Here is an 18,010-nt window from a genome sequence, read left to right as displayed (position 1 = left end):
ATTCAATATACCTAAAGCATATTTTTTTTTTTACGTCATCTGATTGAATTTTTAATATAATGAAAGTATTTGGGAACATTTCGATGACTTCTTGTTGACTGTACTAGAAGCTATGGTGTTTTAGTTATGTCTGTTATGTTTTAGTTATGTTGAAATGTTGAATATCATTTTAAGTATGTTTTTAATCAAGGAAAAAAAATCATGAATATATTTCCACCAAAACTATAAATAGGTCATGATTATTACACGTGTATTTTAATTCTGGTAAAATTCGTTTCACCCCTTTACGAAAGTTAATTAAAGACTTTGAATGTATGGCGAAGTTGTGTATTTATGTATATAATAGGTATGTTATGTTTGTTAGGTAAATTCATGCAATACAAATGTATCTGAAACTTTTGGGATGTGACTTTTAATTATCCAATAATTGTTGATCAAAGGGTTTTGCTTGTTATTCCTTGAGTGAACTTTGTCACCGTGTTTATGGTTAGAAGGAACGAAGTCTAAGAGAATATCAAACGGATTTATCTAGTTCTAACATTTAGCATTAAAATTAACAATATATTTGAAGAATTGTTTTCGAAATCCGTTTATGTTTATGTCACAACTCTTTTTTTAGCAACAAATAATTTATCTAAAACGGGACATTAGCAAAAATACCAACATTTTGACTTCACGATTTGTCAATGTCGCCGATCATATTTTATCGAAAGGACAATAGTAACTACATTTTGATATCGGTACAGTATTTGATCGATGAGTCACGTTCGGGACCGCTTCCTCTATAGAATGGACTTTTATAAATAGCGGTGTCTGTAATTTCTTAACATTTTTCATACATTTTGATGTATAGAGAACTGGCTGATGCGAAGTTTTAGTAATGTCATAATTTTTTCGGAAATATTAGTCTTAGTCTTTTTGTAAAGTTTGAGCTGTTTCCTTTTCCTTTAACAATAAAGGCAAACTTGATCCAGATACTTCAAATGCTATAGCTTGACAAATAGGTCCACTTATAGACAAAGTTATTGTTGCTTTGATTAAAATAATATTGCAGGAAAGAAGAAGAAATAGTAAAGTATAAGAGCTAGCGCGCAAGAGCAACTTTTGTCTCCGCAACTATTTTGTCTCTCCCATCAACTCTATGGGCTAGTAAGAAAGTGCGCGCACGTAGCGATGCAACTTCGGGAGTTGCTCTCTACTTGCCACGCAGAATATTGAAATCTTTATCCTACTAATATTATAAATGCATAGGTTTGTAAGCATGGATGTTTGTTACGCTTTCATGGGAAATCTACTGAACAGATTTTATAAATACACTTGCATAAAACATAATCAGTCATTCATTTAGAATGTACATTGTACATGCATAACCTAACCCAGACGCGTATCCTCCCTGCTGCCTAATACAATATTTACAACCATAAAAGAAAAATTAAACCAGTGTCCACACGACAGAAATAAGGCCGCGTTACACGACCCGACTTTATCGTAACATAGTATTTATCAAGTCGTGAATAGGGGAGTGACATTGACGTATAGTCTGGTCCCTGAATAAGTTGGGACTTTGTGACGAGTTTTAACGTGCCTTTTTCGTTGACACTTGTTGCTGTTAATCATTGTTTGAATTTGGAAAGAGATTTGTCACAGATAAAAACTCTTCCATTTAGAGAGATGCTGTTGCCTCAATCGTTTCGTGTTTAGGCTCAATGATGTTGTAAGTAAAAAGATATAGATGCAAAGTAAGATGGCATTATTCAACAACACGAATAAACACTAAACATACTTACCTACAACAAAATATTATCATGAAGCAAATAAAAAAAAACCTACCACAGATATTTTAATACTATTCTAGCACTAGTTCATCATTTCACATCCGCAAATAAAGCTGCCATTCACGCGCGTTCAAATGTAAAGCGGTACACTCATTTCCAAATTCACATTGGGACCGATCGAAGTCGTCTTAACGCTGTTAAGCCTAATAATTAAGCACGCAGACTTCGGGTGTCACCGGTAATCCAATCCACTGGCCGTCCTAATTGATACACATAAATCATGTTAGACTGCTTCTCGAGACGTTAACATATTGATTCATTGCTTCAACTTTAGAACTTGCAAGTTAGACCTGTCATTTATATGGATGGCGGTTTAATGTGCTTGATTAATTGGTTTGGATTCAAATTTTAGTTGATTAGGGATTAGGGCTTAGCTATCGAATGCTATGTTAAATACAGAGGAGTGAATCATTGACATAAGGAATATCAAGTGTATTATACACAATTACAGAATCTAATGTTACCCTTACGAGAATAAAAAAACTTATTCGCCCTTCATAGCATGTCGACGAATAATTATAAAACTACCTAGGTATATGTCAAACAAGGGGCAAACATAATAAAACCTATTTTCCCACCTTGCTTATTCTAATGCTTACTTAGGTAGCTTTAAATGTAATTTCAATTTGGTTTTAAACTTAAGTAAATAATCCATTTCAAGTAGTTTTAAAAGTTTTAAAATATATTTATAAAAGTATGGTAAAAGTCGATAGATGCAATCCGCATGCGTTCGCTCTACAAATCAATGAGTAAGTTTACGTTGAAGCGAGTTTTCTAGATGAAGTTATATGAAAGAAAATCAAGCTTTGTTTTTTGTTGTGTTTTGATTAGAGCGCGTGCAAAAAAGGTTTATATGGCACCTTGCTTACAGTCAAAACATTAGTAAAAGTCTGATTTCGTACTCTAAGCGTTTGGAATATTTTGGAATGGTTTCTTTAGAGAAAAGGCGCGACAATTTTGATATTTTATTTTTATACAAACTAATTAGAAATCATATTGACTGCCCCCAATTGCTTTCTCTGATTGGATTCCGGACGCCTAGTAAATTTCCACGTAAACCGATCCCACTATTATCGGTGCCTATCATGAGGACCACTTTGGGTTCCTTCTCTCCCATACCAAGAATATGTAGAAATTACAATCGAATAGTAAATCATACACTAGATATACATTTTGATAATATTGGAAAATTTAAACAGACGATGTAAGCGATCAACCATGTCAGTGTTTAATTATACTAGGTACCTACCTCTCTTTTATACATGATGTTGTTGTTTATTTATGTTGGAAAATGAATTAATTCTACACTTTATATTAATTATTTACTTCGAATTTTATATAATAATATGTAGTCAATTTTAAGGTAACGTTTTAATTTTATTTGTTTAGATTTCAATTAATTTTATTTCATTTGATTGATATATTGTTATTTAAGTTTTATCAAGTGATTATTTTAAAATGTAATTTATAAGTTAAAATGTATTTAGTTAATCTGTTTATTTTTATTATTATTGGTTTTTTTTGTAATTTTTGTAGTGCATGCAGTGCTCATTTTTTATTAGTTGTCATCACGTCCTATATTTTTTGTGTATTTTTTATGTAAAGATTGATGTACAGCTGCTAATGAGCCTTAATAAAATAAAATAAAAATAAAAATAAAGCTTTTACAAGCACTAGTTAAGATAATATGAACAAATCTTTATAATATTTTTAAAAGAAAATATTTGTTAAATTGTAGTAACTCTCTGTTGACTGTATAAACTCTCGAAAAATGTTTTCAGTGAAATAAGCTAACAGATTCTTAAATTATTTTTTGGTCTCTCGCATTCTATTAACAACTACTTTTTCACAATCCTCGCATAAAAATAAGAGCAGTGTTCGCGACAAAATAAATTTCCAATTCTCAAAAAAATCCGTCGCACAAAACTTAAGGACACAAACGCAAACAAAACATTTTGTTTTAAGAACTTTAACGCCTTCCGTGTAAACTTATACTTGCCGACAATAGCGATGTGCGAGATGTATTCAAAATAGAACTGTATTATCGAGAATTAAAGTACATTTTTGTGTGTGCCATAAATAACAATATAAGTCAAATTGTATTTGCTGGTACGAGTGCATAATGCATAGAGTAATGTTTTACAGATAGTTCTTTATTTTATTTTGTACATATGTTTTTAATTATTAATCTTATAGATAATTAAATTCTGGAACAGTGTTTATGCGGTGGTTGTCTACCATTTACATAATATGTTTATTACAAAATATATTTAATACGATTTCTATTTAAGCACCAACATAAAAATTAAGTTACAAAAAAATAAAAGTTGCTTTCGAAGAAGTTAAAAATAAAAATACAGTGTAGGTACAAATTTTCAGAGTATTTTAACTTTTGATTTAGGTATAATTAAGGTGAATCCTTCATCGCTCGAATTTCTGAAAATCGAACAAACTGATTTAGCATTTATTGGAACTCGTTAAGAACGGAAAAATTAATGGGAGAGCAAAATAAAAGATAAATTTTCTTATCGTAACCTGATTGACTTTATTAAGCTCGTTACTGAGCAATATTTTCACGGCTTATAAATACCGCAATGGCGTCGGTTCAATAAACTTTATTTCCCACCTACATTTTCATATTCAATATTTTTATTTCATGCTTCTTTCGTTTATTACATTTATATGAAATGTAGATAAATCTTGCAAAATTTTATTATTTTTGTGACATTCGTTTTACTTTACATAATCAATGTAACTACCTCCTATACTGATTTTAAGCGATACTTCTAAGCTATAGTTTTTATCTCAATACTCATTAAAGTGACAAATGAAAATCATGTTAATTTGTGATTAGGCGAACCATGAAATTATAATGTTTTTTTTTTTTATCCACAAAAAATACATGTTTTATTCATTCTTCTGATTAAAGATTTTACAATATCGCTAATTTTAATTCCTATTATTCAGTCATGGATACAAGGCAATAAACAAACTCATACATTAAACATAGGTAATATATTGCTTTCACAAAAAAATAAAAAAAGATCTCTGCATGCATTACCTACTCTGTGTCATATAGTCGAAACAAAAGTGTTAACAGTTAACAAACGAAGCATGTTTGTGACTGTGGTCGTGGCATTAATACTGTTAAGGCTTGCTTTATCTCAATACCAATTTTCCAACTATGAAGGTATGTTTGTTTCAAACTTAAGTTTCATAACTTCTGTTTTATTGAATTCTTGTGAATAGTACTTCCGTTTATGCGAAATTTCGTTATATTAATTGCAGCGTTTGTACTGTAGTTATGCTAGACTAGCTTTTCACCCGTGGCATTACCCGCGTTTTTAAAGAGAAAGCAGCATAGTTCCCGTTCCCGTGGGATTTACGGGATAAAACGTATCCTGAGTGTTAATCCAAGTTACCCTCTATATGTGTGCTAAATTTCATTGTAATTGGTTTAGTATTATTTGCGTGAAAGAGTAACAAACACACAAACACACATCCTCACAAACTTTCGCGTTTATTATATTATTATGCTAGATTACTATTTTTGTTAAATACTCTTAAAGTTACCCATTCAGAGCCAATACCCTTGCAGAGTTTTACAAGAGATAGAGTTAGTTAGTACAGTTTTATAGCCGATCTTCAACTGCTCAATAAATATTATCCTGTGTGAATGAATTTTTATGCTCAAATTTATCGAAATCGGTTCACTTTCTTCGTATGAAATTGGTAGATTTTATATCTGTAAATACGTCCTTGCTAAAGACGAGATCATAAAGTTCGTGATACAACAAAGATGAATATATAAATATGGTTATTTAATACCAAATAATATCCCACTCTGAAAGTATTCATTCCTCATTTATTACGACCACATAACCTACTATCGTAAGGAAAACGATTCTTGCAGACATCCCTAGCTACATAAAACGGGCGTTAAATCAGAAGAATCGATACAAAATGGTGCCAAAAGCGACGAAGCACATCACTAACTTGACGTTAGAGGAAGTAGTTGAGAAAATTAAAAAGATAACGTTCTCTCTGAACCAACACGCTAAAAAGAATGGGTACTATGTGGACTATAAGTTTAGAATATTCGAGAAGAAATGACGTGGCGATTTGGTTATCGTAATAAAGATTTTTGGTTTGACGTGGTTTTATTGTAATGATTTATCTTGTGAGTTTGGTTAGGTAGTGTAATGTATAGTAGAATGGTGTAGAAATTGTAGTAAAAATATCGTCTACAATTTTTTTTCAATTATCTAGAGAATGGACAAATATTGGTTGGTAAACAAGTACATGTATGTTTGTATCGAACATAATAATTATATTTAATTTTATTATATTTGAAATTTGATAATTCCTTTAAATGTTTCCATTGGTCATAAAGTAAAAGTTACGTTATTGACTGATATTATTCTAAATTTAATTTCTTAAGTAAAATGGTTACTATTTTTATAATCTATACATTTAACTATAAGCCCATATTTCCAAATTTAAAGTCAGAATTGAATACCTATTTTTAAATTTTTTTAAAGGTGATATCTTAATAATGTGAGATGTCGATATCAAACATAGCGTCCTCTTAGGATTACAATAATTATATCAGCTAAAATATAAAAACGAAAAACAAATATCGACACAATATATTATTACACTTTTAATTTAAAAGCATTCTTGGAAATGTCGCCAGAAACGAAATCGAATAAAATATAAAAGTTATTTTAGAAACAAAATAACGTTAAAGGTATAAGATTACCTCGTCTCGTAAATTGTTTTATTCCATACGAGAGATATATTTTGTTAACATCATACCCACGAAAAATTCTTATATTATTTCCTCGAATATTTTATTATGGGTTTGATATAATATTATTTTCTTTCGTGAAACTTGCCAGATGAAATCATATTTTTTGTGTTAAAAACTAACAATAGTAGATACTAGAAACAGTATTTTATTTATCTAGGAAAAACAGTATTGGCGTTTTATAATAGATATGTTACAGTCAAAACCCTGAACCAGTCAATAACGTTATTGACCGGTAAAATCAGTTAATAAGGATATTGACTAAGGGCGTCGGTTAATATCCTTATTAACTGATTTTATCTGATTAAACCAGTTAATAACGTTATTGACTAAGGGCATCGGTCAATATCCTTATTAACTGATTTTAAGTCGAGATATCTAGTCAATATAGGTTTTAACCGACGTGCCCAGTCAAAACTCATAAAAAGTTAAGGACGTTAGTGAAATTATACTAGAAAATCATTTAAAAAGGTTCATAAAACTTTTTAAAGTGCAATATTTAAGAGTTTTAGGTATGTTTTATTAATTAATTCGGGGTATTGTTTGTAAACTGCAACCACGCGTGAATACGTGCCCCAAAATATTTTTTAAGATGGCAATTGTGTTTTAATAACAACTAGGTTTCCGCCCGCAGCTTCGCCCGCGCAGTCAAAGAAAAACCGCATAGTTCCCGTTCCCGTGGGATTTCCGGGATTGCGTTAGTTTCTGACTTGATGGAGTGACCTGCAGGTGTACTTCGAAGACTGCTACTGGAACTAATAGACGAGTAGAGCTAGGTGTGCCGAGTTTGGGCTCGTTTTGTTAGTTACGTTGAGACCTTACCTCCTGACTTGATGGAGTGACCTGCAGGTGTACTTCGAAGACTGCAGCTACTGGAACTAATAGACGAGTAGAGCAATGTGTGCCGAGTTTGGGCTCGTTTTGTTAGTTACGTTGAGACCTTACCTCCGGACTTGATGGAGTGACCTGCAGGTTTACTTCGAAGACTGCTACTGGAACTAATAGACGAGAAGAGCTAGGTGTGCCGAGTTTGGGCTTGTTTTGTTAGTTACGTTGAGACCTTACCTCCTGACTTAATGGAGTGACCTGCAGGTGTACTTCGAAGACTGCTACTGGAACTAATAGACGAGTAGAGCAAGGTGTGCCGAGTTTGGGCTCGTTTTGTTAGTTACGTTGAGACCTTACCTCCGGACTTGTTGGAGTGATCTGCAGGTTTACTTCGAAGACTGTAACTGGAACTAATAGACGAGTAGAGCTATGTGTGCCGAGTTTGGGCTCGTTTTGTTAGTTACGTTGAGACCTTACCTCCGGAATTGATGGAATGACCTGCAGGTGTACTTCGAAGACTGCTACTGGGACAAATAGACGAGTAGAGCAAGGTGTGCCGAGTTTGGGCTCGTTTTGTTAGTTACGTTGAGACCTTACCTCAGGAATTGATGGAATGACCTGCAGGTGTACTTCGAAGACTGCTACTGGAACTATTATACGAGTAAAGCTAGGTGTGCCGAGTTTGGGCTCGTTTTGTTAGTTATGTTGAGACCTTACCTCCGGACTTGATGGAGTGACCGGCAGGTACTAACAAAACGAGCCTAAACTCGGCACACCTAGCTCTACTCGTATAATAGTTCCAGTAGCAGTCTTCGAAGTACACCTGCAGGTCACTCCATCAAGTCTGGTAAGGTCTCAACATTACTAACAAAGCGAGCCCAAACTCGGCACACCTTGCTCTACTCGTCTATTTGTCCCAGTAGCAGTCTTCGAAGTACACCTGCAAGTCACTCCATCAAGTCAGGAGGTAATGTTTCAACGTAACTAACAAAACATGCCCAAACTCGGCACACCTAGCTCTACTCGTCTATTAGTTCCAGTAGCAGTCTTCGAAGTACACCTGCAGGTCATTCCATCAAGTCCGGAGGTAAGGACTCGACATAACTAACAAAACGAGCCCAAACTCGGCACACCTAGCTCTACTCGTCTATTAGTTCCAGTAGCAGTCTTCGAAGTACACCTGCAGGTCACTCCATCAAGTCCGGAGGTAAGGTCTCGACATAACTAACAAAACGAGCCCAAACTCGGCATTTCTAGCTCTACTCGTCTATTAGATCCAGTAGCAGTCTTCGAAGTACACCTGCAGGTCACTCCATCAAGTCAGAAACTAACGCAATCCCGGAAATCCCACGGGAACGGGAACTATGCGGTTTTTCTTTGACTGCGCGGGCGAAGCTGCGGGCGGAAACCTAGTTGTTATTAAAACACAATTGCCATCTTCAAAAATATTTTGGGGCACGTATTCACGCGTGGTTGCAGTTTACAAACAATACCCCGAATTAATTAATAAAACATAAAACTCTTAAATATTGCACTTTAAAAAGTTTTATGAACCTTTTTAAATGATTTTCTAGTATAATTTCACTAACGTCCTTAACTTTTTATGAGTTTTGACTGGGCACGTCGGTTAAAACCTATATTGACTAGATGTCTCGACTTTAAATCAGTTAATAAGGATATTGACCGATGCCCTTAGTCAATAACGTTATTAACTGGTTTAATCAGATAAAATCAGTTAATAAGGATATTAACCGACGCCCTTAGTCAATATCCTTATTAACTGATTTTACCGGTCAATAACGTTATTGACTGGTTCAGGGTTTTGACTGTAACAGATACACTACTCTTTAAATATTATGTACTCTAAACTACACAATTGATATAGTGTAACTTTTTACAGGCAGTTTTGTAGTTGATCAAAATATGTAGGTAGTATACATATAAACATTGATCATGTTAAGAAAAAGCACTGTACAGTGTACATACTCATTACTCAATACTGATAATATAATGAAGATCAGGGAGTCTACATTGAAATTAAATTTGACTTAATTCCTTAATAAAACAATCATTAGTCACGACTAAATTATATGATACAACTAGACGCCGCTAAAACCATTAAGCTATATTAACTACCAAAATCAAAACAGTATTTCATCACATTAAAAGCTAATACAATAAAGGACATTACCCAAATATATTATCCAGCCATAATTAACTACATTTATTTGCTCCGGTCAGAATATCTAATGTAATTTATTGTACCTATTGATACAGGGAAAACTGGCATCTCTGTAATTAAGCTGCTCTTTGTAAATAAGAATTAGATTGATCGTTGTGAAGAGGTAAGTTTAGATGTTTTCGTTTAATTTATGATTATTGAAAAGTATATTAAATAGGTAGTTCTCTTTCAACATGATGATTATTGTTAAGTTTCTACGTTTAGGTATGGCAGGTAGGTAATCTCGATAATAAACGGACAAAATCGTTCTTCATTAGAAAATTATATTTTTGAGTCGTAATGAAGCCTTAATTTGGTTGTGATTAAAAGTACGAGTCGAACACTGATAATAATTATTACCTAGTTTAATTGTGGTTTACATGCGCACATTTCAATTTTTAGTGTATATGTATTACGTGGTATTACTTCCACAATAAAACTCATCAACTGCTCAAAATTAAACCAACTAATTGCCAAGGAGGCAACTGCAATGAACAACCTAACAACTACTTATACATCGATAGACACGGCATAGTGCGAAATGTGTCGCAAAAATCTATTTATTGTTATGTACTCAGGCGAGACTCGTAAAGATGTCACCAGCAGATACATTAATATTACTTGAGTCTTGTTTTCCGATATCAACAGCAATTTAAGGGTTCGTTTCATGTATGGACCTACTAAATACACAATATTACGTACCTACAGATTTAACGTTTACTGTTACATTACATTTTGGGATGTTAGGTACTATTTTACGTAAAAATGGCTGGTCAAATCTAGGTAAGTTTGTCACGTTGATAGAATATAATCTTAATATATATAAATCTCGTGTCACAATGTTTGTCTTCGATGGACTCCTAAACCACTTAACCGATTATAATAAAATTCACACACCATGTGCAGTTCGATCCAACTTGAGAGATATCAGATAGGATAGTTTAAATCTCAAATCGTTTTAGAGAAAGCGGGCGAAACCGCGGGCGGTAAGCTAGTATTCTATAAAAATAGTCTAGAGTCTAGACCAAATTATGCTAAGTTTTGTAGGCAATGGATTAAAACTATGTTTGTATTAAAATTTAAGCTTGTATAAGAATGAATATACGCTCACTCACATTCAGATTTTTAAATAATCTAATTGAGTACCTACCAACTTGGTTCTTCCTTTTTGAAATCAGTCAGTAACATCAATTAATTTACGAATATAAATGAGGTCTAACTAAACATAAATCTTGCTCTTACAAGAGAAAAATTATTCAGATCCGTTGATAATTCCTAGGAAAACTCATCTCATCCAAGATAGTTTCATAAAATTATTTATATGTTTAATTTCTGTACTATTTTTAGAGCCTCTAAGGAATTTTTCTCTTTGAGTATATTTTCCGTGGTATTGATAGTTTTGCTTTGCATTATTTTTTATACTTAGACGTAAGTAAGTTTCTTAGTAATAATGTAGGTACATTATTACTAAGTTATCATAAATAAAAATAAAACTATCTGTCACTAGAAAATTCTTATAGATTTCATCTATCTTTACATCAAAATTCATCAAAAACCGTCCACTAGTTTTGATATGAAAACGCAACAAACATCAGTATGGAATATGTAATGAATTAGTTTAACGAGTTAAGTTCACGGAGGTTTAAATGATTAGTTAACTAAACAGGTATGCCCGGGTTAAGCCCGGATGTAGTGACCTTCATAATAATTCAGCCTATAAGCTGTATTTGTACCAAATTATATGCAAATCTGTGCTACCTACCTTTTTAACCGTTAAAATTAGGTACATTTATATTATAATAATAAGGTAAATAATATTCATATGTTTACCTTAGATATAATTATAATTTATATAAGTTGTTTGTTGTAATTACTTTAAAATTATTTGATTAAACCATTTTTTAAGCAACTCGACAAAATATCGATCTTTATTAAACACTTTCAACTAAACGGTAACGCATCCACAAATTGACAGCGACTACTGTTGCTTAACCAACAAATCGGTCCAAGCAATTATAAGCTCTAATAACACTATTTAACGTAGCGTTACAAAATATTATTTTCAAAGCCGTTAAGTAGCGGGATGTCACATAGATTGATCGGTGCTAAGTGCTCCCTCGACGCTCGAATCGTAACAAGAGTTTACACTTATATCGATAAGATTCATCGATTTTTTATTGATTGCAGTTTTTGTTAAAAAGTTGATACGGTTGACATTAATCAATTTCTTACTAAGGAAAGTACCTACTTATTATAGGCCTTTTCACCTAGGATGATTCCTGTGACACTTCATTGTGTACCGAATTACGTACTTTATGTTTAAAAAGCAAAATTAATTTTAATGCATAATATTTTTATTTTACGGCGGCATTATTACCAAAAATATAAAAATGAAACATCTTAAGCTACTAAAACAAAAACAGTATTGTTTATTTTAGGGCCGATTTTTCAATGCCCAGATAAACAGTCTAATAACTACCCCTCGAATAGATTTATTCAATTGCTTATCTAACTCATAACGGCTCGCCTATTTTTCAATCGTGATTTATTTGATGAATAACTATCTGACCAAATATTTCCATATTGGCAGCTCTGCTCTTGGAGTGGCGAAACAAACATATTAAATTAGTCAGGTTAGAGCGGGATAGAGTCAACTTGCAATATGTCAACAACCGTCATTATGACTCACGTCAGGAGTGCATTTTAAGTTTATCTTGTGTTCTATGATTGTTGATTATTGTTTTGATTCGAGTAAAGAGTTTTGATTAAATTTGTGTTAAAATTTATATATTTTACGATGGAAACGACATAAAGGCAGCGTCCGGCAAATTTTCAATGGCATGATCATCAGTAGGTACTATCAAAAACATCAATTTCAATATGATTTTAATTGATAATTATTTTATAGAAAGAGGCTTTATTGTAAAAATTCTACGCTCTATGTTATTACATACGAAAATATCCCAAATTTGACGCGTCAGTTGTCAACTCAAACGTCTAATCGTCGAATAGCACGCTATTTGGCCGTTGGAGCAGCAGATAGATTTATTCCTCAAATAACGTAGTTATTCGATAGATAAGTCCTATTCGTCTATTGAAAAATTGAATATTTTGTTACCTGAAGAATAAAGTCTATCTAGCTGTTTATCTGGGCATTGAAAAATCGGCCCTTAATATAACGAAAAATAAAATAAAATAACACAAAAAATAATATTTATCGGAAACAATTGATACGATTTCAGTAAAGGCAATCTCTACACGTGTCAACAATCGATATGTCACAGGAATCATCTTAGGTGAAAAGGACTATAAATTATTGCAAAAAATAGAGATTCAGGTAATAAGAGGCTACATAAAATCTGAGGGCTTGAAAATGGGAAATTCTAATTTAAAAATGAAAAATTAATGACACAACTATTTTCCTCAGTTATAATCACTAGGAAAATTATAAAAATTTCAATGGCATCCCATTTATTTCTAATCACTGCGATTTAATTTTTTATTTTATTTGAGACATTAACCAAAGGTAAAATGTAATCAATTCAAAATAACAGAAACCTAATTGTAATTAGGCACCTAATCCAACATTAGATCTTCGATCATAATAAGGGATAGAATTTAATGCTAGTTTCAATTTGGGCCAATGGGAATTAATAGGGACAGGAGCGTAAACGGCTCATTAGTTTTGATAATCGATGTTTTATCATTAATGTAATAAGAAAAAATTGCAAGACTAGTTATTTTTAAGTCCCTCTGAGAAGAACTTTAGATGAGAATTTAATAATTTTATTGAGCACTAGCTTCCGCCCGCGACTCCGTCCGCGCGGATGTCGGTCTTCGCGTGGATGGTTTATTTATCCATTTTGAGTACCTCTGACAATAACATCTTATAAATATCTATTGGACCCAATTCCCAAATACGGCTAGGCCTATAATAATACGCAACGTGTGTTCGCGGTTCTACGGAACAACGTCTATGGATAAAACTGAAAAATTACGATTTTTTTTTTCTACGTATTTTTCCAGGATAAAAAGTATCCTATTTTACGCCCAGGATAATAAGGTATAATTATACCAAGTTTCATCGAAATCGAACTGCTAGTTTTCACGTGATGCCTTCACATACAGACAGACAGACAGACAGACAGACAGACAGACAGACAGACAGACAGACAAAAATTTTTTTAATCACATATTTGGGTTTGGTATCGATCCAGTAACACCCTCTGCTATTTATTTTTTCAATATTTTCAATGTACAGAATTGACCCTTCTACAGATTTATTATATGTATAGATGTTATAAGTCTGCTAAAGCAACTTTTATTAACGACATTACTAACCAAAAACATAACTACTTATCTATAAATGTTAGTGCTTTCGCAAGAAAGGAAACTAAACAACTTACGAATTTGACGATCACACGTTATTTTATGCATAATATCTATCTATGCTAGTTAAAAAAAATTCAACTATTTTATGCATATAGCTATTCTGTGCTAATATTATAAAGCTGAAGAGTTTGTTTGTTTGAACGCGCTAATCTCAGGAACTACTGGTCCGATTTGAAAAATTATTTCGGTGTTAATTATCCCGCAGTGCTCCGCTCCTGTAGGTCTCAGCGAGATGATAATATACATATTATAGCCTATAACCTTCCTTGATAAATGGGCTACTAACACCGAAATAATTTTTCAAATCGGACAAGTAGTTCCCGAGGTTAGCGCGTTCAAACAAACAAACAAACTCTTCAGCTTACAAGTATAGCTATATTTCTCCATTCGTTATAACACGCTTTACAAACCTTAAAAACTCACGTAAAATTATAAGCAGCGATTTTCTTTTGTTTTATATTTGTTCCGTAGTCTTTCTTGTTCCGGCCCCCAATTCATCCATTTAGGGTCAAGTCGCTATCACAATAGATTTCTTTTAGTCACGTATAAGGAAAAAGTTAGGGATTAAATTTATTACTGTCATTAATGTGAAACTTACTTTTCTATTCATTAATTATCCCGTAACTTATTAATTAACTTTGTTAAACTTTTTAACGTTCCAGAGTTGCTGAGGTCGGAATTTTTGGTATTTTGGCGTTTCTTTGAAATTCGGGGAGATTTTTAAATCTTAATGTTTTTATGTTTAGATTTTGTAATTAAGGAATGGAACGAGGTTTATTGTAAAAAAATAAATCTTGAAGTGTCTTGAATTACTTTTGACAAACATTAATTTTAGGAGATAAAAGATAATTATATTGTTATTTTTTGCCCAATCAGTATTTACAAAAAAATAAAATTAACATTCTACGTGACGATTCATAAAATAGGTTCTATTTAACTCAATATATTGGTTAACCAGTTGTGAATTTTAATAAGACTGATCGGTTACCCATCAATATTGCGACCGCGCAATATGTTACTTACCCCGCAAGTCATTCACTCACTATTGAATTTAACTAAGCATACAATCCCTAATAGTCCCTGCATGCTTTAATCTTTAAAACTACTTTACGATTTTGATGCGGTTTTTTTAATAGATAGAGTGATTCAAGAGGAAGGTTTAATAGACAAAGCGGGCGATGCCACGAGCGGAAAGCTAGCATAGAATATTTCAGAAAACGATTTATTGTGCTGAAAATACATAAAAATCAAAGGTTATATTAGTATTTTCTTGCTCAAATATGATAAATTAAAAACATCTTCATTTATATATAAATAGTTCAAAATAAAACATCTTGCTGCCATAAACACCAAACTAAATATATATCCTTACCAAAAACGATAAAACCATAAACATTACTCACAATAGATTTTTCGACGTCAAAATATGACGACCATAAAGCGAGGCACTATCACAAACAAGTGTCTTAATTTAGACTATATTTGGTACATTTCGAGCAAGGGATGGGCATCACTCAACGTCCGAGCCCCCATTTATCAGCCAACCATTTCTTGCTCAAAACTATAGGGAACTGATTTAAAACTCCATAGCTTCACGGTCAAGTATTTAGGGAATTAGTGTAGATAGTTTTAGGGTGTTTCAGTAGTTTATTATAGACAGTATAGAGTTTACAAGGTTTAATTATATACGTAGTCTGGTTGGACGAATGATGTATTGTTCAAATAAATTATTATAATCTATACTAATAATATAAAGCTGAAGAGTTTGTTTGTTTGTTTTGTTTGAACGTGCGTATCTCGGGAACTACTGGTCCGATTTGAAAAATTCTTTCGGTGCTAGATAGCCCATTTATCGAGGAAGCTAAGAAAAACAGGAGTGGAGCCACGGGGGTGAAACCGCGCGGAGCAGCTAGTCTATTATATTATTTGCGTGTGTGATTTAATTAAATAAAAAAAATAACAAAAACTGATAGATAAAGCAGAAGCTTTTTCTTCTTATTCTTTATCTTCTGTGTAAGATGGTTTAAATATATTTTTTACCCACTGGTGTTAGATGTTTGTATGCCCAGATCGATCTCTTCTATGTAACCCACTTAGCACTAATGTTATTATGATTGATAGAAATTAATGTATCAACAAAATTCGGTCAAAACATCAACAACACTGTTATAAGTACGAAAACTACTCCATAACAAGGTACTATAAATGTTAATAAGGAGCACAATAATCAGGAATGACAAAAAACGAATCCATAAATAAATATTCGACGATATCTCGATACGATAACATCACATTTGTAAAATATTAACATCATCTATTATAAGCATTTAAAAAGCTTCTGCCATACTATTTCCTTATAAATATTAACAAACATAAAACCTTACATTAAGCCCTCAATATGTTGCCCCCAAGTAGGCAATATGTTATTTATGATATTATTTATTATACATTAAAAGAGCCATCGAGATGTAATGGGATTTTTATGTGTTTACCTAGAATTGATAGTTGCCCATACAAATACAATATTTAAGTATATTAATTTGGGCGTATTATCCTCCTACTAAACTGTATACGTCCTTCATCAAAGTAATGATAAATGGTTCTTAATCGTTATAATATTAGGTATATTATTGTTTGATAGATCGTCTATGTACTAATTAATAAGCCATTGTTTTATAAGTGTTTGAGTCTGAATTACTCGCTACTAATAATAATTTGATAATCAATATCAATGTTCCTGAAGTTTCATTGTTTAGTAGTGCTAATTGTATCATGTAAATACCTACATACTGTATTCATAGGGATATAATAGTACATATTTGATAAGATGCAACAAGTCGTTCATATTGTAAAATATTTACAGATATAATGACTTTGATAATACTTAGTAGGCGGATAAATCGGTGTATATACACAAAGCTATACACAATGGCATCAAAGATAACTGCTATTTGGTGATCATGAAAAATTCACAAACGCATCATAAAAATCTGCACACCGGTTTTGCTCCAAAACCAAACAAAAACATAATTAAACTACACAAAATTTTTACCCAATACCCACTAATTCAGAAAACCTATCAAAATTTTCTTGGCAATTATCAAGCTGGTTGCGGCTATTGGAAGCTCGTTTGGAAACTATTTTCAACGTATTGCGAAAACCCATTACAGGATAAAGGCCAGATTAGCTTTGGAACGAACTACACAAGATATTGCTATCATCAAAAATTGATTGCGGCGAGTTGAAAGTAAAAATATTAAAGTTAAAATCGAAGGTTTGAAAGCCTTTGAGAGGTAAACGATGCGGAAATAGCTGGGTTTATTAGTTTTGTGTAACTACCTTTGAATTAAATTTACTTTGTGATGGTTGGTTTTGAAATGAAAGATGACTATAATATTATAGTCATTGAATAGCCTTCCTACTTGAAATTATCGAGACGACTATATAGTCATCCTCTAACCATTTTTGGTCTATTTTATATGGTGTGCATGACCAATATATTTTACAAGTTTAGAAGTCATCATTACAATATTGCCAAAGATAGAATAAAAGAAAGAATTATTATGCACTTTTATATTGATTATATTATAATAAGATTATAATGATTAGAGGAGAGAAAAATATAGCAAATGGAATTCCATGCAGGATCTAATACAATAATAATGACTCTAAAACATAAAACAAATATGTTTCATTCATGGCTAGTCGGCAAAAATTTCGATGGATCTAAATTAATAAATATAATATCGTAAAATCGGAAGCGAAACTATAAAATTTTAATATAGTTTTTCGGTTTTCATGTTAGAGCCATCACCACTACCCACATTTACAGATCTAAAGGAAAATGTGTTGCCTGCTTAGATTTTCTTCCTTCCCTGGAGATATTGACGAAATGACGAAGTTTAATGACGAAGTTAACTAAAA

The 18,010-nt window shown here is 32.4% G+C and overlaps 1 long non-coding RNA gene across 1 annotated transcript; it reads left to right on the top strand.

The window, feature by feature from the left end:
• The first annotated feature begins 4,950 nt into the window (after positions 1-4,950).
• Positions 4,951-5,988, top strand: LOC123695141. The gene is made up of 2 exons (XR_006751905.1): positions 4,951-5,025; positions 5,749-5,988. It is a non-coding gene; the product is annotated as an uncharacterized LOC123695141 (long non-coding RNA).
• Positions 5,989-18,010: the final 12,022 nt, after the last annotated feature.

The sequence above is a fragment of the Colias croceus genome, chromosome 10 (assembly GCF_905220415.1).
Source record: "Colias croceus chromosome 10, ilColCroc2.1".
Taxonomy (NCBI): Eukaryota; Metazoa; Arthropoda; class Insecta; order Lepidoptera; family Pieridae; genus Colias; species Colias croceus.
Note: the sequence above shows the minus strand (reverse complement) of the source record. Positions and strands in the feature narration are given on the sequence as shown.